This window comes from Mus musculus, chromosome 9 (genome assembly GCF_000001635.26).
Source record: "Mus musculus strain C57BL/6J chromosome 9, GRCm38.p6 C57BL/6J".
NCBI classification, from domain to species: Eukaryota; Metazoa; Chordata; class Mammalia; order Rodentia; family Muridae; genus Mus; species Mus musculus.
Window position 1 is genome coordinate 65188294 of NC_000075.6, and position 25627 is coordinate 65213920.

Sequence of the window (25627 nt, forward strand, 5' to 3'; positions counted from 1 at the left end):
CACATGCGCGTGCACACACGTAAGCATGCTGCCTGTATCATCTAGGGGCAGGAAGATCAGTTCTGGGTCATCTTCAACTAAATAGAGAATTTGAGGCCAACCTGGGCTAGAGAACCTGTTAAAAATCAAACAGGAGGTGGCAGGTGAAAAATGGTCTGTCGGGTAAGGAGAATTGCCACCAGACCTGATGACCCTGGGACCCACATGGTGGAAGGAGAGAAGTGACTTATTACCACCCCCCTCCAACCCCGCACTCCCCCCCTACCCACCCACTCCCACTTCTTGGCCCTGGCGTTTCCCTGAGAAGTGACTCTTGCAAGTTGTCCTCTGACCTCCACGGACACACTATGGCATGCACAGTCATATAGATACACATATAAGTAAGCAAACAAGACTTAAGTTGGTGCAGGAGAGCAGCAACTGAGGCAGAAGGCTCTCCTCTGACTTCCCTGGAGCCAGGCCTGGCAGTCTGGTAGCCCTGCACTTAAAAAGCTGGACCGCGACATGAGGACTTTTGCTGCCACCTTGTGGAACCAGTGAACACTACAGTCATTGGGATGGGTGTGTCTTATTAAATACCAGGAGCAGTCAAAATGTGCTTTGCCCCCTGTAAAAGTGGTGCAGAGCATGCCTCTATGAACTCACAATACAAATAACTCACAAGTGGATGCAAGCTAGTAACACTCTGTGAAAAGAGAAGGCAAGGCGTGGGATTGTTAACATTGTAGATTAAGGAAGGTTGTGTGGGGAAATAGAAAAGACAGGGAGAGCATTCAGGACAGAAAGCAAGACAGGAGCCAAGGTTGGAGGTGTGGCAGTGTGGGAGGCTGTCATTCGCTGTGTGGGGTGTGGCACTTAGTTACACAAATGGAAAACTTGTAAATGGAATGACCACTAGACTTCCACAGCATGTGCTCTTTTCAGGGTTGATGGTGCCTGGGATCTGCTCCGGGAAGAAGGGGGTTCAGTGAAGTCCCTCATCCCAGTAACAATGATGACAGCAGTCTTTTTAGTCCATGTGTTCATTTACAGTGGAAGAAGACAATATGTATGTCATGATGCATGTGTGAAGGTCACAGGACTATTTATGGAGTTTGATCTCTTCCACCGTGTGAGTCCCAAGGACTGAACTAAGACCATCATATTTAAAAGCCATTTAAAAGACCATTCTTATCAGATGAAGAAGCCAAGCTCCAGAGAAGTGAGGGGAGGATTCAGGGCCTGACTCCCAGATTCCTTGTGCTAAGCAGGCTGCTGCCTTGACCTGTGCTTCCAGAAGGAAACCTGGAGCATGGGATAGAAAGGAACTGAAATAGAGTGGGTTTTGTTTTGCTTATTATAATTTTTTTGAGGTTATAATATAATTACATCATCTACCCCTTTCTTTCCCCCCTCTAACCTTTCCCCTGCAATTCCCTTGCTCTCTTTCAAAGTCATGGCAATGTTCAATTGTTGGTGTGTGTGTGTGTGTGTGTGTGTGTGTGTGTGTGTGTGTGTCACATTCCTAAATATATAAATACAACCTGCTCATTCTGTATGTTGCTTGTGTGTTGTTTGTTTGTTTGTTTGTTTGTTTCAAGAATGAGGAGATCCTGGCCTACCTGACACGCTTCCTGTCCAAGGACTATGAAGTATATCATAAAATGGGACAGGGAAACTCATTGTCTGAGAACAGGCCAGGGACAATGCTTTATGTCCATAATTCAAGATGTCCTCACTCCTGCATGCCCATAATCCCAACACTTGGGAGGCTGAGGCAGGCGGATTTCTGAGTTTGAGGCTAGCCTGGTCTAAAGAGTGAGTTCCAGGACAGCCAGGGCTACACAGAAAAACCCTGTCTCAAAAAACAAACAAACAAACAAACAAACAAACAAACAAGGTGTCCTCACAAGAGGCAGGGGTGTTTAAGAGGACCAGCTAAGGTTTATAATCCTGGCTCTGTCACTGTCCAGCTGAATGACTGGTGGACACACCCTGATCTCTGTTCTAATTTCCTCCTGCATGGGTAGCAGGAGGAGTGAACTAGTCGGAGTCCATGAAGGCCTCGGGGCTGAGCACACTGTCATTATTATTAACGAGGAAAGAGACTAATGCTCTATTCCCATCACCAAGCTCAGCTATCTAAGACAACAAGGCCTTGACTTCTCCCGGGCACGCTTTGCATTAAGACCTCTGGGACTTTTTGCAGGCTGTGCCTTCAGTCTGTGCCGATCAGCACCATGGTCTTGGGAGCTCTTTTCCCATCCTCTCCAGCTAGAACCCCTTCTGTGCCTTTCACTGCACCTTGTTTAACTCTCTCATACTGAACCTCTCCTCTGAAATGCACAATGGGCTCATCTTCAACTGCTCCGGAAAGTTAGGGTTCAGTTTCCCAAAGGCAGAGAGGGCCTTTGTCACTTTATGATCTGACTGAAGCAGCAGTTGATGGATGCCCAGTGAAAATTGCGGAATGAGAGAAAGGAAAAATAAAAGGAGAAGAAAAAAAAAATGCAGAAGATGAACAAGAGATGAAGTCAAGCGTGCCCGAGGCTGGGCATATCAGCACACACCTTTAGTCTCAGCGTTTGGGGGAATGGGCAGGCAGCTCTCTGTGAGTTCAAGGCCAGCAACATTTAAGTCTCAGGCCAGCAAGGACTGCACAGTGAGATCCTGTCTCTCAAAACAAAACAAAAGATAAACCTGGGCTGAAATGGTGGTGTACCCCCCAACCCCTGTAGTGTCAGCCCTGGGCTACATAGCAAAAATACATTCCCAATAATAACAGTAGTAGTAATAATAATAATAATAGGGCTGGAGAGATGGCTCGGTGAGCGAGAGTGCTTACTGTACAATCATAGGAACCAGAGTACAGACCCCAGTACCCAAGTAACAAGCCTGTATCCCACATACCTGCAGACACACATGTACATCCACATCCACTGCGACATGGACACACATAAACATTTAATAGTAAAAATAAACAAACAAGCTTGCTTCCGCTACTAAAGGTGCGGCACTGGTAGAAAGACACTTAGGGTGTGTGAAGCCTTGGGTTCCAGCCCCAGCTACTGTCTAACTTCTTAAGGGAAATGAAAAAAAAAAAAAAAAAAAAAAAGCCCAGGGGGACATTTGCAGTTTAACATCCCCACCCCCAACCTCAGCTCCCTTTCACTCCTCCAGAGCATGAAAACAGACTTTGAGAATCCCAGTGCAGCTCCAGGCCTGACCTTTGCCCCTCTGACTATTTCTTCAACCAGTGGCGATCATAACCAGACATTAAGAGCTGCTTTGTGAAGAGATCAAATAAGGAGCCAACTAGGAAATTCCTGGCACCTGGTGCAATGTAGGCGCTTGATAAACACTTTTTGTGCAGATAGTGATGGTTTGGTGAGTCCTAGGATTCCAGTTGGAATATAGCTCAGGGAGAAAGGGCTTGCCTAGTGTGCAGGAGGCCCTGGGCTCAACCCCCAGCAGCAGGGGGTGAAACAGAAAAAGATATTGCAGACGTGTGACAAAGGACTCTACCCTAGTAGCGCTCTCCAGAGTTGACTGTTCTTGAATCCAACCCAGCAGTCACACAAAGGTCACAATGCATTCTCCTGGCCTCCCCCTCTTCCTGTTAAGACACAATAAAGGACTCTGACTGCCTGATTAGAGGAAGCGGATATACAATTAATTTCAATGTTAGGCCTAAAGCCCTCCTCCTACCTTTCAAGAAGAATTGCATACCTATTCCAATTTACACACTGAACAAACATAGGATTTTCCAGCGGGTTCTGCAGTCTTTGAAGTGACCAGACCAGACCATTGATTTATTTCCAACTAACCTCTTTCTTTGAACCCAAAAGGGTCAAGGTTAATTATATAATAAAACACACTGTGCCCAGCTGCCCTTCTGAGGGCACAGAGAGTCCCCACTCCCTTTCTGAGCCAGAAGAGGTGGATCGGGTTTCTGATTCCTTCCCCCCTCAATTCATTTCCTTCATCAGAGCCCATTAAGAAGAAGAAGGGCGGGGGCGGGAATGACCTCTCATTTCCTCCCCGAGAGATAAATTTTAATTTGCTGAAAACAACAAAGGGATGTGAGCCATGTGTTTACACCCCTTCAGCTGGAAAACCTTGCTGGGCACCCCTGTCCAGGAGCTGGCAAAGAGTTGGGTGGGGTAGCCAAGGTTTACAGACTCCTGAGCCTGGAGTCTTTATCTCCTATGAAGTGGAATAATGTCCCCCAGAGGGACCCTGCTGGTGCTGTGTTACCACAACCAAGACTCCACTAAGGCTGACACGATGGTGAACTAACCAGCCACATGCACACCCAGTCCTCAGTGGCCATTGAGATGGGCATCATGGCATGACCGTTGGTTGATGGTCCCCCCCACCCCCACCCCTGTGCCTCACTTGCCAGCCAGCCCAGCCTACATGGTGAGTTCCAGACCAGTGAGAGACTCGTCTCTAGATAAACAAGCAGACAAACAAATAAATGGTGAATAAACAAATAAAATAAATGTCGGGCACAGTGGTAAACACCATTAATTCCAGCAGCCTGGAGGCAGAGGCAGGTAGATCTCTGTGAGTTCAAAGCTAATTTACATAGCAAATTGAACCTTGCTGGTGGCTGGAGGAGACTTTGAGGTAGTGGTGGTGGTGGGGTGTTGGAGGGGTGATCTGATCTAAATGCATTGTGTATATCTATGAAATTCTCAAAGAATCTATTTTAAAAGTAAATAATTTTAAAAAAAAATTAAGGCTGGTGAGGTGGCCCGGAGTGTAAAAGCACCACCTGCATTCAACCCCTTAGAACCCACAGTGCACTTCGGGACAAGCGCACTCTCACGCATACAAGTAATAAGGATTCTTTGGTTTTTCGAGACAGGGTTTCTCTGAATAGCCCTGGCTGTCCTGGAACTCACTTTGTAGACCAGGATGACCTCGAACTCAGAAATCCGCCTGCCTCTGCCTCCCGAGTGCTGGAATTAAAGGCGTGCGCCACCACGCCTAGCTTAAAATGCTACATTTTATATCTGCCAAGTTCTTAAAATGCCCACGACTGGGGAAGGGTTACTAGAAAGTGAGGGCTTTAGGAGGCGGAGCCTAGAGAAAGGAAGTTGCATCTCAGGGGCGTGTCTCTGAGAAAACTTCCGGTCTCTGCAGGCTGGCCTACTTAGGGTTTCGGTACAGCGCATTCCTGCTATCCTGAGTTCTCTCTCCTGTCTGAGTTCATGCAGTGACCCAATGACCTTAGACCCCTGAGCCAGAAGCCCTCTCACCATCACTGCCCAGAAAGTTGAAAAAGAATGAGGCTCTTTTTCTTCCCATCGTTTAAAAGCAAAAACATTTCAGAAGGAGGCCAGCCTTGGAACGCCTGGCAACACGATCCGAGAGAGGCATGCCCGGGCTCTGAGGGAGAGAGACAAACGACAGACATGCAGCTAACTGGATGGAAAGTTGGATTTGATTCTCTCTTAGGTGTGCAGCCCAGAGAGGAGTCCCAAGCTTTCCCATGTAACTGATGTGGGGATGAAGTATGGGTGGTTGGGACCACTCAAGGACCAGCATCCCTCCTAAAGCCCCAAATCTGGAGATTTCCCACCGCAAAGCACCTGATCTAAATGAAAATGGCACCTCTGGAGACCCACTAAACCCGGAAGTTGCCTGCATCTGAGGACGGTCCTACCGTGGCCAAGGCGTCAGCCCCTGGGGACAGAGGCCCAGCATCTGAGGAAGGGATGTAGATTCCAGAAGATGGCCGCAGATTGTCCACTCCCCCCCCCCCCAAGTCAACCAAGGTCACCCTGCCGCGGATATACTGTGCTGTCTGTCGCCTCCTTGGCTTCCTTGGGGAATTGGGCCAGGCACAAGAAGTCCAGACACGTGGGGCCATCAACAGTGTCTTGGAGGAAGAATACGGAGACCCTTCTGGACAAGGGGAAGAACTTGAAGACTAGTGACTGAGCCATGCTCACGTTTGCTAGTAGCTGGCTCCAACATACCCTCTTGGATATGCCCTCGTGGACTGGAATCCTGGCAGGGGTGGGGGGCACAGCGGAGTAAAGAACGTCTTTCATGGCAAAAGAATATTTCCTTCTTAAAAGGACTAAAGGCTGTCCTGTGAATACTCTGGAAGCTGAGGCAGGAGGATGGATCCAGGTCAGACTTAATACATATTACAACCTTTTCACACACACACAAAGAGAAAGAGAGAGAGAGAGAGAGAGAGAGAGAGAGAGAGAGAGAGAGAGCGCTAGCTGACTGCTTTACCATTAGGAGACAGAGAGAGAGAGAGAGAGAGAGAGAGAGAGAGAGAGAGCGCTAGCTGACTGCTTTACCATTAGGAAGCCACCAGTAAAGAAAACACAATTATTCCCAGTCTATAGGTGAGAACACTGAGGCCTCTCAAGGTTATGAGACTAGGCAGCAGGCTGTGGCACTTGTTAACAGGTCCTCAGTTTTGTCCAGTGGGCTCCCTCTGTGCTTATTCTAGCAATGGATATGAGGAGGTTTTAGATGAAGTATGTCTCTATGGGCCATCTTTGAAAAGCAGGACCTGATGGATTCATTACTGTTAGCTAATTATAATCCTTTATATCCTGTGTCTTTAGTCATCCCCATGGTGTCTTCATTAGTGATCCCTGGTCCAAAGTGCAATCAAAACTCTCCCTTCAGCTGGTACGAGGTCTGCCATCTCGGAGAGTGGTCCTGGTGTGGATGTGCCTTCCCACTGACTAGGGTCAGGGGTTTGGGACATAAAGAGCTCAGAAGCCTGCTACATCCTCTTTGATGTGTCACATGTGGACAACCCTAGTGGCAGCTTGTCTTATTTTAAGTTAGAGACCCAGGATCACCAGCCAAAGGCTTATTTTCTCTTTCTGGAGGCTTCACCAACCTGAAGGGATGAAGAGATGGGCAGGAATTAGCTCCTTCCAATGGGAATTAACCACAGGGAAACAGTCTTTGGGACTCTGACACAATGGGTGAGCTCAGGACCCATTCCATTCCGATCTGAGATGTGTGTGTTTCCGGTCCTTTCTGGAACATTCTGTGTTTGCCTCCCTCAAGGCCTGACACCCACACCTCTGCCCTAACAAGGCCTTCATGACTCTTGGGCAGACTGCTCCCACCACCCTCCACAAAGCGCTTGCCTGCTAGCATGCATGAGACTGCCGTTAAGCTGAAGTCAAGCATGCCCAGCAGTTCCACTCCTAGGTATGTATGTGAACATACATGTGAATGTAAGTGACTGCATGGATGTGAGTGTGTGCATAAGCGCACGTGTGTGTAAGTGCCTGCATGTTATTTACAGAAATGTTATGCAGGTGTGTTTACATGGCTCTGTGACAGCTTGCATATGAGGATGCATGTGTGAGTGTTTGCATGGAAGTGCACTGTGTGAGCCTGCTTATGAATGTTGTGTGGGCGCGTGCCAGCATCTGCCGCCCGTCAGGCTTGGATTGACCTTGCAGTATGGTTCTGTCTCTGCTATTTTCGTCACCACAGGAAGCCTGTCTGAGTCAGGCCCCACAGGATGGACAGCCTTGTAGTCACTAAAGGCCAGGGCGGTTCTTACAGACCGAGTGCACTTTGGTTCTGCCACTCTCTGATCTCTACTTCCTGGAGCTCAGCACTTAACTTCATGAAATGTCAGAGCCTAGGGCACAGCGGGTGGGAGTGTCAGACTATCTGATTCACCTGACAAATAGGGGAGACCAGGCCCTAGTCAGGTTCCTGCTGTTTAAACACTCAGGACTGCAGAGACTGCACAATATTTAGCTCCCAGCTAGCTGAGAACAGCATCTCCCCAAATCTTTTCTCTCCCTGCCACAACAACCTGGAGTCTTTTGTCAGCCTCAAAGTCAAGTCCGAAACATTGGCTTCCCTGGGACCTTCAGCCCTAGCCCTCAGGCTGGAAAAGGGGGTCCACCAGAGGAAACACTGCAATATGATCCGGCTATACCCCTCTCCATCATCACGGAGTCTTTCATTGGGTCTGACTTAGCCCCTCTCTTCAAGAGAATGTTGGTCTGGTGCTGAGCAGAATTTTAACTGTGGCTAATGGTAAGCTTGTTTTTGATCAAAGTCCATGTATGCCCTGAAGCTTGCTATATAGACCAGGATGGGCTTAAAATCTACATGCCTTCTCCTCACAGTTTTTTCCCCTTAAAACACACACAAGCACACACACAAGCTGTCTACCAGAGCTCTATTTCAACGCTTGGCTGTGTAGGTCACTTAAAGCAGTGAGTAGATATACAAACTATCAGTAATGCACAGTAGTAGTTCTGTTGTTAGACATTCTAAATATAGCCTTGCCGAAACAAGGCCTCAAAAAATTGGTTTAAGACTCAGAGTTGTTCCTCTCCACGGAAATCTTTAGTAAAAGGCGAAAGATTTATACGATCTGAAGAGAAACCAGAGTATGCTTACCAGTACTGTAACTCACAGCTCGGGTAAGAACAACTCCTAGCACAGTGATGGTGTCCACTTGACTCGCAACTATTCTAGCTAAACAGAACCACTCTTTTTGTTTTATAAATTTAATCTAACTTTCACGGAGATATTCTCAGAGCAACACATTAATTTTTCGATATGTTTTTGTATTGTGCGCAGTGTTCTGTGGGTATGCAAATAATATGGCGGCCCCGCCCTGCGGACACGGGCGGGGGCGGTGCCTCCACGCAGTGTCCGGCTGGGCCACCAGAGGGCGACGCCCAGAACTGGCTGGTAGTTCAAGTCTGAGAATCAGATTTTTATAGTCTGTGTTTCTGTACATCTATGTTTTATTAACTTAAAATCTACATTTGTTTTATTTTTACTCTTGTGATGCTGGGGATTGGAAGTAGAGCCTCACACGTATTAGACAAGCACTCTACAACGAGCTATATTCCCAACCCTAATTACTGCAATAAATTTGAACAAGAGCATACCATTCAACTGTGAGGTCACTAAATCCCGGCTCTTGCTTTAGTGAGAGCGAGAGGTGGGTTTAAACAGTGTACCACTTTCCTGTTTCCTGGATTGCACGGCGAGCATCTGAGTAGCTTGTGGGTGTAGTGGATTTAAGTCGTGTGCTCAGCGCTTCACTTTGCTTTCTTATCTGTCATTTAAGAGTCTGTGACCACGCTGGCTTTAAAATTGGAGCTTGCGGGCTAGTGAGATGGCTCAGCAGGTAAGAGCACCCGACTGTTCTTCCAAAGGTCCTGAGTTCAAATCCCAGCAACCACATGGTGGTTCACAACCATCTGTAATGAGGTCTGACGCCCTCATCTGGTGTGTCTGAAGACAGCTACAGTGTACTTACATATAATAAATAAATAAATCTTAAAAAAAAAAATTGGAGCTTGCAGCCAGGCATATAGTGCATGCCTTTAGTCCCAGAAGTTGGAAGGTAGAGGCAGGCAGATCTCTGTGAATTTGAGGCCTGGCTACAGCCTGGTCTACATAGTGGATTCCAGAACAGCTGTGCAGACCCTGTCTCGAATGAATAAATGAATAAATGAATAAATGAATGAATGAATGAATAAATAAATAAATAATACAATTGTAGCTTGAACACTAGTTCCGGTTTCCTGTTGACCACATTACTGCTGTGGACAAGACCTTGTGGGTCTTTGACCCTGAACTTTTAAGACTCCCTGTCCTTTCCCTGGTGGTTTTCAGTGGCGCCCAGGACCTGCCCACCCTGACCCTGTGCTTTTTGTGTATTGGTGACTCCGGTTGGCCTCAAACTCCTCCTGCTTTTGCCTCAGTCTCAAATACTGGGATCACAGACACACACCACCACACCCAGTGCTGGCCACCTCTCCTCAGTCGCAATGAGGTGAGTCAGCAGTTCTCGCCTCCAGTAGCAGGTCTTGGACCTTTTAGTTTGGAACAGCTGTAACAAAAAAGTGACAGCCATGTCCCCTTGTGACTGCGGGGCCCTTGAAACCTTAGTGCATCTGGGAAAAGAGTGCTGTTGAGAGACAGGCTCTTACGCTGCATCTGAGGCACACTCAGCTCCTGAACTATTTTTTAAGCATTTCGTTTTTTGTTTGTTTTTGTTTGTTTTCTTCTCTCTCTGGCCCTGCTCACTCTAGCCCAAAGATTTATTTACTTATCATATGTAAGTACACTCTAGCTGTCTTCAGACACACTCAGAAGAGTGCATCAGATCCCATTACAGATGGTTGTGAGCTACCATGTGGTTGCTGGGATTTGAACTCAGGACCTTCGGAAGAGCAATCTCTCCAGCCCAGCTTTTTTTCTTCTTCTTCTTTTAATTTTATTTATTGTTGGTTTGGTTTGGTTTGGTTTTGAGACAGGGTTTCTCTGTGTAGCCCTGGCTGTCCTGGAACTCACTCTGTAGACCAGGCTGACCTTGAACTCAGAGATCTATCTGCCTCTGCCTTAGGACAGCTGGGATTAAAAGCATGCGCCCCCACCGCCCAGCTTGTTTATTTTTATTTTATGTGTATGACTGACTATTTGTGTGCAGAGGCCTGAAGAAGGCGTCAGATCTCTTGGGACTGGAGTTAGAGACAGTTTTGAACCAGCATATAGGGACCAGGAACAGAATCCATGTAGGGCAGTGAATACTCCTAACCACTGAACCATCGTCTCTAACTTCAGCTCTGAGACTTCTTATTATGGTATTTTAATTTATTACCTTTAAATGGCTAGCATGGCTAATGGTTACAGTGTCGGATAGTGTTGACTCAGCCATGTTTGCGACTTGGTTTTTTACTTCAGAAAGGGGCTGGGATGTTGGGTTTTCCCTCACGGGAAGAGGAGGCGGAGCCGAGACACTCCTTCTGGAATTAGGTTTGAGGAGTACTAGTAAGGGACGCTGAGATTTCTTTTGAGCTAAGACCTTTGGGAGGAGACAAACAGCTTGCGCCAAGTGTGGTGGTACAGGCCATTAATTGCAGCACTCGGGAGGCAGAGGCAGGTGAGTCTGAGGCCAGCCTGGTCTACAGATCCAGTTCCAGGTCAGCTAAGGCTACACAGAGAAACTGTTTTGAAAAACTGAAAACAAAACACATGGATGGCACTCTGAGACATCCCCCTCCACACACACACACACACACACACACACACACACACACACACACACACACACACACTCACTCACTCACTAGGTAGTGATGGAAAGATGGTGCATACCTTTAATTCTGGCACTTGAGAGAAAGAGGCAGGTGGGTCTCTGAGTTCCAGGACAGCCAGAGCTACGCAGAAAAACACTGTCTCAAAACAAATTAAAACAGACAAACAAACAAACAAACAAACTGTAATTGATCTCCCCTTCCCCTTTCTCTCTATACGTGTGTCTCACTGTGCTTGCATGTGTAGACCCCACAAGGTCAATTCAGAAGACAGTGCCAAACTGTCTGCCAGATCAGGGCTGAACCTGGGTCCTCTGCAAGAACAGTTAGTGCTCTTAACTGCTGAGCCACCGCTCTAGCACCCTGTCCTCTTTAACGTTTTTCCAGATATTATTGTGAGTGGAGTGCACATGCCGTGGTGTACATGTGGAAGTCAGAGGTCAACTGTGGGAGTCAGTTCTTTTCTTTTACTGTGTGCGTTCCAGGGATCGAACTCAGGTCACAAGGCTTGACAGCAAGTGCTTTTGACGTTATCTAGGGGTGCAGGAACGGGTTCATGTTCTCTGATTAAAGAAAGACAGGAAAGAAATGTCATCTTAGTCTTGGGGCATCCATCAGGGAACTTGATGTCTCCTCTTGGGATTTTCAGTCTCATTAATAATAGAATTTAAGAAGGGACACAAACAGAAGCTCCGGGCAAAAAGTGCCAGGGCAGACAGGCAAGCTGTAAAACTTGCAGCTCCCTGGAGGAGGGGAGTGGAGGCAGTAAGCTAGCAGGACAGGCAGCTACAAGGCTGGAGTGGGAGCTTTGAGGGAGCATAAACACTAGCTAAGGAGCTTAGGCAAACTCAGGCTCTGGTCAGGAGCAGAAAGAACAGGAGGAGAGAGGACAAAAGGACAACTCACAAAGGTAGACAGATGTAGCCAGACATCTTTCCAGCTCCTACGGTCTGCACTAAGGGGTGAATTCAGGGAAAGAAAAGTATCTAATTCTAAAGTGAACCCTTCTTCCTAGGGGTGGTCCTCCTCCCAGATTCCTGCCCTGCCCCACAGGATTAATCCTTAAAGGGGTGTGGGTGGGGAGATGAGCAGATCTCTACCTAACATGGATTCTGTTCTTCGTAGGAAAATAGCTTTACAGCCGCAGCTCCAGCCCACCAGTCCTACTCTTTCTTCCACCCATGATCATCTTTTTCAGTGGCCGCTTTTCTGTGGGGTGCTTCTGTATATAAAACGAAAAGAAAAAAACTGCATGCTTTTCTCCCACTAATCTTTTGATAAAAAGATGTATGCTTTTATGTGCATTTGTATTTTGCCTGCCTGCATGTATATATGTGGGTCACTGTGTGCCTGATGATGCCTTTGGATGTCAGAAGTTTTTTTGGTTGAAGTTATGGGTGGTTGTGAGTCACTATGGGTGTTGGGAAACCCAGGTCCCCTGAGAGAGCAGCCAGCGCTCTTAACCACTGAGTCATCACTCCAGCCTCCAGTTATTCTTTCCTAATGCCAGTTTAATTCTTTTTTGTTAGTTTGGATTAGTTTTTTTTTTGTTTTTGTTTTTTTGTTTTTTTACTTTTTATGTTTGACCAGGGTATCTCTGTGTAGCCCTGGTTGTTCTGGAACTCTCTCTGTAGGCCAGGTTGGCCCCAATACTGGTTGCCAATTTAATTCTTAGGCTGAGAGGTTTTGTTTTTATTTATTGATTGTTTTGTTCCTGCCCCCCCCCCCTCCCCAGGCTGGGAACATCTTAAAAGCATGTGGGGATCCAGGGATCAGTATTGGTTAAGAAATATTGTCTTTTCTGCTTTTAAGAGTTGGCCAAGTACCAGAAGTTGGCCAGTACCAGAGTTTGAGGCTTGCCTGGTCTAGAGTGCCAGGCCATCCACAAAAGCAAACAAACAAACAAACAAACAAACAACAACAAAAAGCCCTAGAGCCGGGCAATGAAGGCACATTCCTTTAATCCCAGCACTTGGGAGGCAGAGGCAGGCAGATTTCTGAGTTCGAGGCCAGCCCGGTCTACAGAATGAGTTCCAGGACAGCCAGGGCTACACACAGAGAAACCCGAACTGGAAAAAAGAAAAAAAAAGGGCTGGTGAGATGGCTCAGCGGGTAAGAGCACCCAACTACTTTTCTAAAGGTCCTGAGTTCAAATCCCAGCAACCACATGGTGGCTCAAAACCATCTGTAAGGTGATCTGAATCCCTCTTCTGGAGTGTCTGAAGACAGCTACAGTGTACTAACATATAATAAGTTTTACAGACCTTCTCACAAATAAGGAAAAGTTAAAAAGATGCAAGCAGTTAGACACCCTAGATAAAGCAGATTTAAACTGATCTCACTTAAATATTTCTATTTTTAAACACAAAATGTGGAGCCTTGTCAAGACAAGGCCTCAAAAAATTGGTTTAAGACTCAGAGTTGTTCCTCTCCACGGAAATCTTTAGTAAAAGGCGAAAGATTTATACGATCTGAAGAGAAACCAGAGTATACAGCTGTCCTGCTTAATTCACTTCTAGAGTAACAGAACCTCCTAGATAAGTGATGGTGATTTATCAATTGAAACTGCTGTTACCGACAGAAATTTCTTCATGATCTTTTGAAATAATATTTTGTTTTTAGTTTTAAAACTTCGAGTAATGGAAGATCTTTTCACGAAAATATTTGCATTAGCCGCGGTGTGTTATGGGTATGTAAATGAGCCGAGTAAGCGCCGTCCGATTGGCCCAGTTCCCGTGGGCTTCCTACAAGGAGCGGGGCGGAGGTTTGCACCTCTGTACACTGAATTTGGACACGGTTTCCTTTAAATAAAGGAGGTTTCCAATGGATTAGACGGCGAAGAACTGTAAAGGACGAAAACATAACCGACAGACTCCCTGTTCTGAGGGTGGGATTGGCACAAGAGCACAGAGGATTTCAAAGCTGTTGGCATTGTACTCTCTCTGCTTTTACTGAGAACAGTAGTTTCTGTAGTAAAACCAACGTAGATAAGATTTTGCATATTAAATGCAGTGTTTTTTCTCTATACAGTTGGGGCGGGGTATGAAGTTTACCATTTCTAAATCAATATGGCTGATCATTTCTGTACCAATTCAATATGCTAAAGGGAGGTAATTTTTCCCACCGTTAATATATGTATCGTGTGTGTGTCTGTGTGTGTGTGTGTCTGTGTGTGTGTGTGTGTGTGTCTCTGTGTGTGTGTGTGTGTTCTGCGAAGTCAGATGCCCTGGAGCTGTCAACTGTGAGCTGATCCACATGAGTACTGGGAACTGAACTCAGGTCTTCAGAGCAGCACTCGTCGTGGTGGTGGTGGTGGTGGTGGTGGTGGTGGTGGTGGTGGTGGTGGTGGTGGTGGTGGTGGTGGTGGTGGATTTTCAAGACAGTGTTTCTCTGTGTGGCCCTGGCTATTGGAACTCGCTTTGTAGAACAGGATGGACTCAAACTCAGGGATCTACCTGCCTATGTTTACCGAGTGCTGGGATTAAAGGTGTTGTCCCACAAGGTCCTATTTATAAAATAATTTTTAAAAAAGACTGTCTTTTTTTTAAGAAATCCTGTCTCAAAAAACCAAAAAATAAAAAAATAAAAAATAAAAAATAAAAAAATAAAAAAAATTCTATACTATCCACAAGCAATCAGGACAAACAGTCTTTTGTTTGTTTGTTGTTTGTTTGTTTGTTTTCGAGACAGGGTTTCTCTGTGTAGCCCTGGCTGACCTGGAACTCACTCTGTAGACCAGGCTGGCCTCGAACTCAGAAATCCGTCTGCCTCTGCCTCCCGAGTGCTGGGATTTAAAGGTGTGCACCACCACACCCGGCCTAGACTTTATTTTTAATTACATTTATTTATTTTAAGATATGTGTCTGTATGTGTCCTTGTGTGGGCCTATGTGCCACATGTGTGCAAGTGCTTTGGGAGGCCAGAAGAAGGGGTCAGAAGCCTCGGAACTGAAGTTTCAGGCTATTATGAGCTGTGTCATGTAGTCGACTAACAACTGCCTATAACTCCAGCCCTGGAGGGATTGGGTGCCTCCAGCCTCACTAGCCATCTACAATCATAAACACATCCATACATATAATTTGAAATAATAAATATATGTGTGTGCTTATTGTTTTTAATTTAATTTAAAAAAAATTGAGACACAGTGTTTTTGCATAGCCCTGACTGATGATCCTGGAACTCTCATAGGTCTGGCTAGGCTGGAATTCATAGAGATCCATTGCCTTTGCCTCCCAAGTGCAAGAATCTGTGGCATGTGCTACCACAGTGGCTAACAATAATTTTTAATGTGTTAGCTTACTCATGTATCTGAAAGAATTCTGTTCTCTGGTCCGGGAGCATAGCTCAGCTAGTGTGGTGTTTGTCTAATGTGCACACAGCACCGAGTTTTGATTGCCAGCATTTCACAAAACAGCAATTTGTAAAATTAAATATTTTAAATATACATCCATGTATCGAATTAATCCAGCAGCTGTATTTCTTTACTCTTTCTAGTCCCCAATAACCACACAGAGAAACCAAGATATTTCAAGCTGTACCCCAATAGCTGGACAATATTGATTTATATTAACCTCTATGCTAACCAGGCTACCTCCTAGCCGTGATTCCAATCAATATTTGCAGTTTAATATTGTTCTAGCTTGCTCTGCTCTCCCCCCCACCCCAACCCTGCATCCCCTCTCCTAGCACTTGGGAAGTACAGGAGGCAGGAAAGTCAACAGTTCAAGGGCATTTTGATCTCCTAGGCAGTTGGAGACCAGCCTGGGGTACCTGGGATCCTCTCTCCAAAAAAAAAAAAAAAGTGAGGGGAGGCTCGGAAATGGCTCCCCGGATAAGGGCACTTACCAGCAAACCTGATGAACTGAGTCCAATCTCTAGGACCCTGGTGATGGGAGGAGAGAACTGACTCTCGTGAGTTGACCTCTGACCTTCACCTGTATACACACACACACACACACACACAAAATAAATGTAGGGTTTCTTTTTTTTTAATATATATGAGTACACCATTGCTCTCTTCAGACACATCAGAAGAAGGTGTCAGACCCCATTGCAGATGGTTGTGAGCCACCATGTGGTTACTGGGAATTGAACTCAGGTCCTCTGGGAGAGCAGTTGGTGCTCTTTTTTTTTTTCTAATTTTTTTTATTAAATATTTTCTTTATTTACATTTCAAATGTTGTCCCCTTTCCTAGTTTTCCCTCCAAAAATCCCCCATCCGCTCCCCTCTCCCCCTGCTCACCAACCCACCGACTCCTGCTTCCTGGCCCTGGCATTCTCCTATACTGGGGCATAGAACCTTCAGAGGACCAAGGGCCTCTCCTCCCATTGATGACCAACTAGGCCATCCTCTGCTACATATGCACCTAGAGCCATGATTCCCACCATGTGTTTTCTTTGATTGGTGGTTTAGTCCCAGGGAGCTCTGGGGGTACTGGTTAGTCCATATTGTTGTTCCTCCTATGGGGCTACAAACCCCTTCAGCTGCTTGGGAACTTTCTCTAGCTCCTTCATTGCGGACCCTGTGCTCCAATGGATGGCTGTGAACATCCACCTCTGTATTTGTCAGGCACTGGCAGAGCCTCTCAGGAGACAGCTATATCAGGCTCCTGTCAATAAGCTCTTCTTGGCATCCACAATAGTGCCTGGTTTTGGTGGTTGTTTATGGGATGGATCCCCAGGTGGAGCAGTCTCTGGATGGTCATTCCTTCAGTCCCTGCTCTGTCTCTGTAACTCCTTGCAGTTTGGTGCTCTTAACTGCTGAGCCATCTCTCCAGCCCATAAGTGTGGTTTTAAAAGGAGCTTTACTGTGTAAATCTAAAATTTAAGGTGGCTCATGAGGTTCAGGTTTGGAGATGAGAAAGTTCTGATAAAGACAAAGGCTGCATAGTCTGTGGTGTTAAGCAGCCACGGCCCATTTCCTGTTTGACACATGTTGAGGGATCTCTAGGGATCAGGACTGTTGTCTTAGCGGGCACTCTCCCCTGGTTTTCTTAGTTCTTGACCCTTGAGCCAGCAAGAAATGTCACTGGATCCTGGAACGAGCGGCTTCTTTCCCTCCCATGTCTCCTGAACTTTCCCTGTCGTTTTTCCTGCCTTGTGTATATTATCTACCTTTTCTTGTAGTTTTCCCCACTTGAGTGATTGCTTTAGTGGTCACCATTAAGTGCCAAATTTACCAGAGCAGCCAGGCTCTGCTGGCAGGGCAACTGCGTGAGGCTTAACAAGTACACGGTCCTGCTTTGCTGCTGCCTTCAGCATGTTCTTAGTAACTTAGTCAGCACTAGGATGGGACTGGCACCTCGTGACCGCTAAGCAAGCGCTTTGTGCTGAGCTGAAGAGGGGCTCTTCCTAGTGAGTCTTGAATGCCCCTGTATTTTCATTCTGCTCCAAGCTGCTCAGGGTTTCCGGTAGGAATTGTTTCAATGAAGACTCTTTCACTCTGTTTCTAGGTTTCTGGATATGAAGATGATCATTGGTTTTCTAATTCACTTATTTTTTTTTTTTTTTTTTTTTTTTTTTTTTGGTCAGGAACTTACTATGTAGTCCTTGGGGCTCAGAATTCTCCAAGTAGACCAGGCTGGCCTTGAATACATAGAGATCCACTTGCCTGTCTGCCTCCACACGATTAAAGGTGTGCATCCTAACACTATTTTGTTGTTGTTTGGGGGGATGAGGTCTTATGTAGACCAGGACGAAACTGAACTCCCGATCACCTCGCTTCCACGTTGGGTTGCTGCAGGAGGTGCGGTTACGTCCAGATTAAAGCTTTAAGTAGGTGGGCTGCCTTGACTTTGAGGTAGAAGTTTCAGTGTAGTCCTTTTTTAAAATTTCTACAACAAACAGTAAAATTTGGGAGTTATTTCTCAAGTGGTTAGTAATACTAATCTTTTAAGGAAACAGCCCGTTTATAGTCATTAAGGTATTTACCCCAATTATTGTTGTGTGTGTATACTGTGTGTGTACTTGCCTTGGGCATACATGTGCCTTGGCATGTATGTAGAGATCAGGCACTGGCCTTCTCCTTCCCCCACAGGTTCTGGGAGTGGAACCCAGATCATCTGGCTTTCACAGCAAGTCCTTTTACCTACTGAGCCATCTTGGTTTTGAGGTTTTTGTTTGTTTGTTTGTTTTTGTTTTTATTGTTTTGTTTTTTTGAGATACACCCTGTCTGTCTTAGAACTCACTATGTAGATCAAGCTGGCCTCCAACTCAGAAGTCTGCCTGTCTCTGCCTCCAGAGTGCTATTTGTTTGTTTTTGTTTGAACATTTATTTCTGACTTTGTGTGGGTTTCATTGCTGTGAAAAAAACACCACCACCAAGGCAATTTATTTATTTATTTATTTATTTATTTATTTATTTATTATATGTAAGTACACTGTAGCTGTCTTCAGACACTTCAGAAGAGAGCATCAGATTTTGTTACGGATGGTTGTGAGCCACCATGTGGTTGTGGGATTTGAACTCAGGACCATTTGGAAGAGCAGACAGCGCTCTTAACCGCTGAGCCATCTCACCAGCCCCCAAGGCAACTTTTATAAAAGCAAATATGTAATTGAGGCTGGCTTACAGTCTCAGAGGTTCAGTCCATTATCATCATGTTGGGATGCATGATAGCATTCAGGCAGACCTGGTGCTGGAGGAGCCAAGAATTCTACATCTTGATCTGAAGGCAGCAAAGAGAAGACTGTTTTCTGCAGGTAACCATTAGAAGGGTCTTTTCTGAAGGCAGCCAGGAGGAAGCTCTCTTCCATACTGGGTGGAGCCTAAGGACTAGGAGACCTCAAAGCCCACCTACACAGAGACACACTTCCTCCAACAAGGCCACACCCCCTAACATTGCTACTCCTGATGGCCAAGCATTTAAACACATGAATTTATTCAAGCCACCACACTTTTATCTTTTACTTATGTATATGTGTGTTGGGTGTCTGCTGTGTGCCCTCAAGCCCACAAAGGCCCCGTCAGGTCCCCGGATTTTCAGGCAGCTGTGAGTGGCTGATGTGGATGCTGGGAAGCAAACTCAGGTTGGCTGGAAGCGCAGCAGGTGGCTTTGATGCTGGACCATCTCTTGAAGGAAGATGAAATATTGTAACTTGTTTAGGAGCCCACAGCCCTGATCTGGGACTGAGAACAAAGCAGAACAAGCCCCCAGGCATGCCAAGGCAGGGCTGTTGATAAGAACATCTTGGCCGTAAAGATGAAAAGGTATTCAAGGACAAATGGGGCTACATTATCTAAGCTAACACCATCTGGCCGGAATCTCCCTTCAATCCAAGGAAAGGCAGGGTCATCTTATCTAAAGTTCACACCATCTGGCCGGAATCTCCTTTCTGTTACCCCTTGGCGCCGAGTAAAGTCATATACATCAACTGGTTGTTATGTGAACAAAGATAAGCCCCAAGCCCACCGGAACAAAGCTCTGATGCCCCTTTTTGCTGACATTTAATCTTTCTGTTAATGAATCAATCCCGTGCCTTTGTCAAATTCCTTTGCTTCTTTAAAAACCCCTAGCTTACGAGCCTCAGGGCCGACTCCCCTGCCTCCTGCACGAGGTATGTGTCGGCCCAGAGCTCTGCCAATAAAACCTCGTGCGTTTTGCAACAAGAGAGGATTCTTGTGTTCGTGGGTGCTTCCTGTTCCTGGACTAGAGTGGGGGTCTCTAAATTTGGGATCCTACACTCTCTCCAGCCCTGCTTCTTACTCTCTTATGTCATGCCGTGTCTGTGCTCAGTTTTCTGACCTTGTTTTTATTGAATTCCTTGTGTTTTCATTGGCTTTCTTCTGTTTCTTGAGTTTATTCCTTCTTTATTCTTGAAGCTGGATGATTGGCTGCTATTATTATATGGTGTTAGATGGACCCAGGGTCTTCTGCATGAAAGGTGAGTGGTGTGGGACAATATGCTATGCACAGACAGCCTGGTCTCCAGTTGAACTTAGGTCTTGAACCCCAGTGGGACTCAGTGGGTGGTAATTTCCACTTACGTGGGACGAAAGGCGTTGAATCGTGTCCCTTGGGCCCCAGGCTCCTGTTGAAGTTACTGTCCCCACAGCCCCCACAGGAGAGGCGTTTGACTATCAGTCACGTAGACAATCTCCCAAGCTTTTGGCGTTCAGGCTAGACTCCTCCCCACAGTTACCTAGCAACAGCAAGATAGCCCTGCCCACTATAAGAGGGGCTGCTTGGCCCCACCTGGATCTCTCTAAGCTTTTACTTCTCTCACTCTCTATCCTTCCTTCTCTCTCTCCTCTCCCTTCTCTCCACGTGGCAATGGCCGGCCTCTCCCTTCTCTCTTTCCCCCTGCCTTTCTACAATAAAGCTCTAAAACCATAGACTGCCTCTGATCATGAAGGCCTGCCGTGCTTGAACGATGAGATAGGCTTTCTCCTAAGAGCCGAGTCTAACCTCCCGCCAGAAGGCCTTCCTACCTGCAGCCACAGACCAGACTAAGGACTCTCCCTGCGTGGGAACCACCCAGCGCCCCCTGCCCTCTCCTGCCTTCCTCTCCGAGGTCCAGTGCCGCCCCAGGGCCCTTATTCTGTTCTCAACTCCTCCGCCATATCCAGCGTGGGGTGCCGGAGGCTGAGAACCTGGTACCTGGGGCTGTCCCTTGTCCACCTCTCCCACCCCCGCCGTGTGGGGTCAGTGGCCTAACACAGCCAGACGCCCACCCGGGGCCGTGTGGAAAGTGTCCAGCGGTCCTCCCGCGTCCGCCCACCCAGAGCACCAAAACTCTTGATGGGTCGCGGGTTCTCTCCCACTCCCTCTTTCCCCTACCCCCCTGGCCCCGCAGAGTGGTAGATCCTATATCCCAGTTGTAGCCCCAAGTTGAAGAGAGAAAAACATTATTTACAGGAGTTAGGAAGATGGTGTGGTGGGTAAGAGTGCTTTCTGTGTAAGCATGAAGATCTGAGTTCAAATCCCAGAACCTATGTAAAATGTGGGTTGGTGGTATGGGAATAATTCCAGCACCATGGGGGTCTGCTGGCTGCCTGCTGAGTTCCAAGCTCAGTGAGAGACCCTGTCTCAAGGGAAAAAGTTGAAGTGTAATAGAGTAGGACATGCCTTCTGTCCTCTGTCCTTTGTGCATGTACAGGGGTGTATGCATACATCACACGCCCATGCACACGCCACACAATTTACAATCTCTAGAAATAGTCCTAAGGACAAACAACATTTATTTAAAAATATAGTAAAAGCTGGGTATGGTGGCTCACATCTGTAAGCCCAGCCAGCATTCAGGAGACTGAGGCAGAAGGATTGCTTTCAATCCCAGTTGCTCTGAACTATGAGTTATAGCTGCTGCTCCCTCCTTCCACTAGAGCATTTTAAAAGTTTTATATATATATGTGTGTGTGTGTGTGTATATATATATGTATATATATGTATGCATATATATATATATTTTTTTTAAATGTTTGTTTTTCGAGACAGGGTTTCTCTGTGTAGCCCTGGCTGTCCTGGAACTCACTCTGTAGACCAGGCTGGCCTCGAATTCAGAAATTCTCCTGCCCCTGCCTCCCAAGTGCTGGGATTAGAGGAATGGGCACTCTTTTTAAAGGACGTTTTTATTTTTGTCTGGGCATGTGTAGAGGGTAGAAGAGGGCATCAGATCTCTGAGCTGGAGTTACAGATGTTTGAGGGATCTCAGCTTGTTATGTATGGGTGCTTGGATCTGATTCTTCATAATCTCACATAAGTGCTCTAACCGCTGGGCAATCTTTCCAGGCTCCGCTACTAGTGCATTTCTTACAGAGCAAGAGTGCCGCGCAGAAAGAAGCTTACCTTTGTCCTCACCCCATCTCCATAGTTCCGGGCCAGAGACTCTACCTACAGGGAGAAGACTCATGGTCTCCCAGAGGAACAGGATTCATTTGCACCAGAATGTGGAGAAGAAGCCTCTTGCAAACAGATTGGGATGCTGTGTAGCTTGATGGTAGGGCATTTCTTCAGTATGATAGTGGCTCTGGGCTTAATCCCTAGCCAGGCAAATAACAATGATAATAAAACAGCAGCAGCAGGAACAACAACAACAACACATAGAGAAATAAAGCGGAGGGATCCTGGAGGTCTTGTCAAGGGGCAATTGCGAGATTGACAATCTTACTGGTTTGATGGGCTAATCTATACTCTGGGCATATTTCCAGGAAAGTAAGCAGTTGGAGTAACAACAGATGAATACCAACTCATGGGACTATTCCTTCCAAGGGGTCTAAACAACTGAGCACCTACAGTGTTGAGTGGATTTTAACATCTAGATGTTGTCAGGGACAAAGACCAATGAAAGGTCTGCCAAGGTTCTCCCAGCACTTGTGAGACTGGGGGTGGGGGGTGGGGATGACTGCATGTTTGAGGCCCCAGCACTAGTGAAGCTGAGGCAGGAGGATTTGAGCCCAGCCTGTTTTGAGTTTGAGCTCTAGGCCAGCCCTATGTAGAATGAGACCCTATCTCATAAAAACCAAAACTCTGAAACAAAACTAAACATGAAAAGCAAATAGAAGGGCAACAGGACTGACTGCAGAGGGGGCAGAGGTCACATGTGACAGGCACGGCCTTCAAAGTCACTCTTATGAATAAGGAGCCAAAAGAATATGATTAAAGGACAGCACTGTCAAAAAAAGTATATAACTGGAGGAAGAAATTGTGGTGTTTTGTCTGAGGTCAGCATGGGCTGCAAAGTCCCAGGCCAGCCTGGGCTACAGAGTAAAACCACAAAGAAAATCCATGAAGAGTTTGTACATTGTTTTGCTGTTGCCATGCGTTGTGGCATTGTGGCGAATGCCTTTACTCCTAGCCCCATAACAAACAAAACAACAGCAACAACAACAAAACAACCTGCTAGGTTTCCAGGAAGCCCAAAGAACTTCAAGTAGCATTAGTGCAAAAGTTTATAAAGAGACACAGCATGGCAAAGATAACAAGAGAGAATATTTTTAAATTTTTATTATTATTATTTGTTTGTTTGTTTGTTTTCAACTCAGTGTAGCCCTGGCTATTCTAGTATTTGTTCTGTAGACCAGGCTGGCCTCAAACTCACAGAGATCAACCTGCCTCTGTCTCCTGAGTGTTAGGGTGAATAAATTTTTAAAGATTTATTTTAAAATTATTATTATTAATCTCTGTGTGTGTGTGTCTAAGAGAGAGAGAGAGAAAGAGAGAGAGAGAGAGAGAGAGAGAGAGAGAGAGAGAGAGAGAGAAAGAGGCACCCAGAGTGGGACAGAGAGAGTTTATGTGCACCATGTGTGTGCAGGAGTCCTTGGAGGCTAGAAGAGGGCATCAGATCCCCTGTAACTAGGGTTACAGGTAGTTAGGAGCCACTGTATGCTAGAGCCTGTTCCTCTGCAAGAATAGCCAGTGCTTGTAACCACCTGAGTCATCTGGTGGAAATCTTGAAAGCAGCATGAGAAAAACAAACCTGTCACTAGGCAACCTGAGTAAAATTTACTGCTGACCCTTCAGCGGAAACAATGAAGAAAGCAGAGCAGAGGGGTGACATATTCACAGCTCCAAGGGGGGAAAATCAGCAACAGAATACAGATCAGTAAGCCTTTCAAAGGATCAACAGCTGGAATACACTTTCCAAGACATCCTAAGTGGTCTGGGATGTGGCTTAGAAGTAGACTTCAGCCAGAGGAAACCCTGGGTCCACTCCCCAGCCCTCCTAGAGAAAGCAGTGTTGAGTGCTGAAGTGTAGATATACAGCGGTCAGCATGAACGTACAGGTGTGGGGTAGTTCTGGGCTGGCCTCAGAAATGTCTACCAGTGGTAACTCAAGTTCATAAAAATGAACTAGAACCAGAAATGATAAGATGAACATAACAAAACTGTAAGTATATACTCACTGTTGTTCTCTCTCTGATTCATTGGTATTTTTTATTTTTAGAAGAACTGTAAGGACTGGAGAGATGGCTCAGTGGTTAAGAGCACTGACTTCTCTTCCAGGGGTCCTGAGTTCAATTCCCAGCAACCACATAGTGGCTCACAACCATCTCTAATGGAATCAGATGCCCTCCTCTGGTATGTCTGAAGATAGCAGCAGTGTACTCACATACATTAAATAAATAAATATTAAAAAGAAAAAAACTGTAAAGCCCTTTCTGTTTTCTTACGTGTATGGGTGTTTTGCCTATACGTATGATCAAGTACCACATGCATGCCTCGTGCCTGAAGATACAAGAAGACAGCATTAGATTGTCTGGGACAGCAGTTACAGAGGGTTGTGAGCTGCCAAGGGGGTGCTGGGAATTGAACCTAGATCCTCTGGGAGAGCAGCCACTAACGACTGAACCATATCCCCTAACCTAACCACATCTCCAGCTCCTTTATTTTTAATTATGTGTCTCCACAGAGCTAACATGTACTCCACATGTGAGGGCACTGCCCATGGAGGACAGAGGTGTTAGAGTCCATGGAAGTGGAGCCACTGGCTGTTGTAAGCCTCCAGATGTGGGTGCTGGGAACTGAGTTCAGGTCTTCTGGAAGATCAGGAAGCTTTTTAAATCACTGAGCCATCTCTCTGGTCCTTCATTCATTTTTTTAAAGATTTATTTATGTTTGTGAGTACACTGTAGCTGTCTTCAGACACACCAGAACAGGGCATTGGATCCTATTACAGATGGTTGTGAGCCACCATGTGGTTGCTGGGAGTTGAACTCAGGACCTCTGGAAGAAGAGTCAGTGGGTTTTTTTTTTTTGTTTTTGTTTTTGTTTTTTAAACGGTATTTTTTTTTAATTAGGTATTTTCCTCATTTATGAGTCAGTGTTCTTAACCACTGAGCCATCATCTCTCCATCTCATTAATATTCTTTAAAAGTACATTTATTATACTTATGTGGCAGGAGAGGTGGTGAGAAGGTTTTCTCAGAGTGAGGGTCATGCGATATGCCTCAGACATGCAGCAGGTACCTTAGGGTTCCAGATGCTCCATGGGGCCCTAGGGGCCCCAGGACTTGGGGTGCTGGAGGGGTTTTATTTGAGGTCATAGGCTCTCAGACATTTTGGTGATTCCAAATCAGCCCAGGCCTTACAACAACCATTACCATTTGGACTCCTGGGGGTGGTTTGCATCATTGTTTGGCCTGGGAAGCTCTCTAGGGTCTGAGAATATAGTTCTGCCTGTCTTCCCTCCCGAAGTCTGAGGAGCACAGGGCCAGGTCCCATTCGGATGCCCAAGAAGGGGGTGATTTCTCAGAGAGCAGAGCCAGTGTGTGTGTATGTTTATTTATCTAATTAATGGTTGTTTTTGTTTTTGTTTTTGTAAAGTTTTGTTTTGGGGTTTGTTTTTGTTTTTTTTGAGACAGGGTTTCTCTGTGTAGCCCTTGCTGTCCTGGGATTTGATCTGTAGACCAGGCTGGACTTGAACTCAGAGATATGCCTGCCTTTGCTTCTGGTGTGCTGGGACTAAAGGCGTGAGCCACCACCTCTCAGCACGTGTGGGGTCTTTAAAGGGGACTTTTAGTCTAACAATTCAGCACTGGTCTTAGATTTCTATGTGACCAGAAGGCCAAGTGCTTTTTTTCTAGTGAGGTCTTGAAGAAGAAGAGGTAAAGGGAATCTGTTCTTACATTT

The 25627-nt window shown here is 46.1% G+C and overlaps 1 long non-coding RNA gene and 2 other non-coding genes across 4 annotated transcripts; 1 reads left to right on the top strand and 2 right to left on the bottom strand.

The window, feature by feature from the left end:
- Window positions 1-4938: 4938 nt before the first annotated feature.
- On the top strand, window positions 4939-24142 carry Gm40527. Of its 2 annotated transcripts, none has more exons than XR_870868.2 (3): window positions 4939-7182; window positions 21788-21995; window positions 23943-24142. It is a non-coding gene; the product is annotated as a predicted gene, 40527 (long non-coding RNA). The 2 variants fall into 2 exon arrangements; XR_870869.2 differs by having other exon boundaries at window positions 21815-21995.
- Window positions 8279-8394, bottom strand: Gm25313. The gene has a single exon (XR_003948529.1). It is a non-coding gene; the product is annotated as a U5 spliceosomal RNA (small nuclear RNA).
- Window positions 13433-13548, bottom strand: Rnu5g (RNA, U5G small nuclear). The gene has a single exon (NR_002852.3). It is a non-coding gene; the product is annotated as an RNA, U5G small nuclear (small nuclear RNA).
- Window positions 24143-25627: the final 1485 nt, after the last annotated feature.